The sequence below is a fragment of the Cherax quadricarinatus genome, chromosome 66 (genome assembly GCF_038502225.1).
Source record: "Cherax quadricarinatus isolate ZL_2023a chromosome 66, ASM3850222v1, whole genome shotgun sequence".
NCBI classification, from domain to species: domain Eukaryota; kingdom Metazoa; phylum Arthropoda; class Malacostraca; order Decapoda; family Parastacidae; genus Cherax; species Cherax quadricarinatus.
Window position 1 is genome coordinate 16,231,840 of NC_091357.1, and position 3,563 is coordinate 16,235,402.

The 3,563-nt window shown below is 44.1% G+C and overlaps 1 non-coding gene across 1 annotated transcript; it reads left to right on the forward strand.

The window, feature by feature from the left end:
- The first annotated feature begins 2,765 nt into the window (after positions 1 to 2,765).
- TRNAS-CGA (transfer RNA serine (anticodon CGA)) lies at positions 2,766 to 2,847 on the forward strand. Its single transcript has one exon. It is a non-coding gene; the product is annotated as a tRNA-Ser (tRNA).
- The last annotated feature ends 716 nt before the right edge of the window (positions 2,848 to 3,563 follow it).

Below are 3,563 nucleotides of genomic sequence, written 5' to 3' on the forward strand. Positions count from 1 at the left end.
ATGATGATGAAGTGTCAGTAAAAGGGATCAGAAAGATGAGATGGAAGGAGATTCGCATAAATTTTCTTTATTCGTAAATGTGAAACATTTATATCAGTCAATATCTCATTTCTGGCGATCCTCGGCAATATGATTTCCATATTTCCAAGAAAAACTACATAACCCTCAAAGGACCTCCCATGATGCCATTGAGGGGGCTCTTGATCCAAGACACTGGACCTATCCTCTCTTGGATTTGAACCGGATAATCGGACTGCCTTCCATCAAACAGGTGCTACATGACCGTTACGTGTTTAGCCCTCCTCCATAATTGCAATAATGATAAACTACAAAAAAAAATAATACAACACCGCAGTAAACATTAATATTACGCTCAGTTTTACGTGCGTTAAGACTGTTGGAGTCAGTTGCAGCCAATCAGAGGTTAAGGTAAGAATAACAGCCAATGAGAAGGAGAGGCAGAAAGTTGTGTGGTGAGGTGGAGGTGCCATGAGGTCAGAAGGTCATGTTGACATGTATGTAATGAGGAGGATCAAAAAGGTTATGCTGATGTGTAGGTGATGAGGTAAAGCAACAGAGGTTAGACTGTCATGTTGACGTGATATAATGAGGTGCAAGAAAAACGAGGTTAAAGGGTCATATTGACGTGTAGGAACAACGAGGGTAGAGAGAGCATGTTGACGAGTGTGACGAGGTGAATGAATAACGAGGTTTAGAAGGCCATGTTGACGGGTATGTGATAAAGTGCAGGAACAAGAAGGTTAATGTTGACATGTGTGACGAAGTGTAGGAACAACGAGGCTAGAGGTTCATACTGAGTGTGTGATGATTTGGAGGAACAAGGAGGTTAAGAGGCATGTTGAGTGTGTGATGAGGTGTACGAGAAAGGTTAGAAGGATCATGTTGGTAAGTGGATCATATTGACATGCGAGTTATGAGGTGGAGGAACAAAGAGGTTTGAGGATTATGTTGACATGCGTGTAGTGAGATGGAGCAACAAGGAGGTTAGAGGGTCATGTTAACATGCACTCTGCCGGTGCTTCACTTTCTCCCTGTCAACCACTCACACAGTCAGAGACGGCCCTCACTTTCAAGGTGGTAACCCTTTGTCTCTTCCACTCTTTCTCTCATGTCTCTGTGTGAGCGTATGGAGGGGAGGATCTTTACGTGACAGTACACACATACACATGTACACGCGAGAACACACATACATGGGGGCCAGGAACTAAGACTCGACCCCTGCAACCACATATAGGCGAGTACACACACACATACATGGGACCAGGAGCTAAGACTCGACCCCTGAAACTACATATTGGCGAGTACACACACACACACACCTAACCCAACAAACAAGAAGCCTCAGCATCACAGTGTTCACCCCAGCCCATCATCTGTCACAACTTTCTCTACATCTCTAGCACACATGTAACAAATATCTCCGTACGTTGCCTTCTCGTAGCTATCGTGATATTTCCTTCTCACATTTTATACAGCTCGCACCTCGCTGTTTCGCTCGGTTAGCTTCCTCTTTCACAACTTGGAAACGTTCCACAAGTTCCTTTGTAATCCTCGAGTTCTTTCTTATATATCTCTTATTCAGTTTCTATTGTTTGCGTTATTCACATTTTCTTTTTATCTCTCAAACCTCCCTTACCTCTCACGTCCCTCACCCTCCCCACGTCCCTCACCCCTCACACGTTCCTCACCCCTCACACGTCACTCACCCCACACACGTCACTCACCCCTCACTTCTCACACGTCTTTCAGTTCTTTCTTGCTCATTTTCCATTCTTCTTATTTTTTACTTGGCTTTTCTTTCGCAAGTTTCCCGTCTGCTAGAGGTCGTTCACCTCTCAAGCAGACCTCGCCTCTTACATTGTTCTTTTATCTCGCATATCTTTTCCTCCTCTCACATCTTTCTATCTTCTCACATTTTCTTCCCTCTCACATCTTTCTATCTTCTCACATTTTCTCCCCTCTCACATCTTTATCTCCACTCACATCTCTCATTTTTCGTCTTTCTTAAACATCCTTCTCATGTCTTACACATCCTTTTCACCTCTCGTGCATTTTCCTCACTTTACGCTTATTTCTCGTACATATTCCTTTCTTCCATGTACATTATGTACATGTACGCATGCCTCTCCATGTCATTCACTTCCTTCATGTATGCCTCATGTATCTGTAACTCTCACTCACATGTATCAGAAACCTTCCCTATGAGGATAGACTAAGGGCCCTGACTCTGCACACTCTAGAAAGACGTAGAATTAGGGGGGATATGATTGAGGTGTATAAATGGAAGACAGGAATAAATAAAGGGGATGTAAATAGTGTGCTGAAAATATCTAGCCTAGACAGGACTCGCAGCAATGGTTTTAAGTTAGAAAAATTCAGATTCAGGAAGGATATAGGAAAGTACTGGTTTGGTAATAGAGTTGTGGATGAGTGGAACAAACTCCCAAGTACAGTCCTAGAGGCCAGAACGTTGTGTAGCTTTAAAAATAGGTTGGATAAATACATGAGTGGGTGTGGGTGGGTGTGAGTTGGACCTGATTAGCTTGTGCTACCAGGACGGTTGCCGTGTTCCTCCCTTAAGTCAAGGTGACCTGACCTGACTAGGTTGGGTGCATTGGCTTAAGCCGGTAGGAGACTTGGACCTGCCTCGCATGGGCCAGTAGGCCTGCTGCAGTGTTCCTTCGTTCTTATGTTCTTATTTATGCATGCACGAACGCGAGCACGCACTCACCTACCCACCCACAGCTGTGGTGTCCGAGTGGTTAAGAAGATGGACTCGAAATCCATTGGGCTCTGCCCGCACAGGTTCGAATCCTGTCCACAGCGTTCTTTTATACACAGCTTTAAGAGAAGGTACGATAAAGCTCTTGGAGCAGGGAGTGGACCTAGTAACGACCAGCGAAGAAGCAAGGCCAGGAGATACGAATCGACCCTTGCAACTACAAATGAGTACACACACACTGCGCACTTCACTCAAGAATATATTAAGAAACTGGAGAAAGCACAGAGGCATGCAACAAGATTAGTCCCAGACTAAAGAGTATGAGCTATGAGGAAAGGCTAAAGTAATTAAACATAACATTAGAAGATAGAAGAACCAAGAAGACATAATAAAATATTCGAAGGCCTTGATAGAGCGGACAGGAAAAGACAGAGGCGGGAAACAGATAAACGAGGGCACAGTTAGAAGCTAAAGGCACAGACGAGTCACGGATGCCGTGAAGTATTTCTTAATTCTCAGGGAGGTCAGGAAGTGGAATAACTTGGATGAAGCAGTGGAAGCATGCTCCGTATTAAGAATATGTATGACGAATTAAAAATAGGTATGACGAGGCTTTGTCAACCATGTGCCAAATTAAGAATGGTCAATAACCGAGACTCGGCCCCTGCAACAGCAAGTAGGCGATCACACGCACACGCAACTTCTATGCATTTCAGAAAATCTTCCCAGTTTTAGGATCCTTTTTACCATATCCCATTCATTACCCGTATTCTGACCCTCCTACACATTCTACCATCTATTCCATTTTCTCTCCTTACCT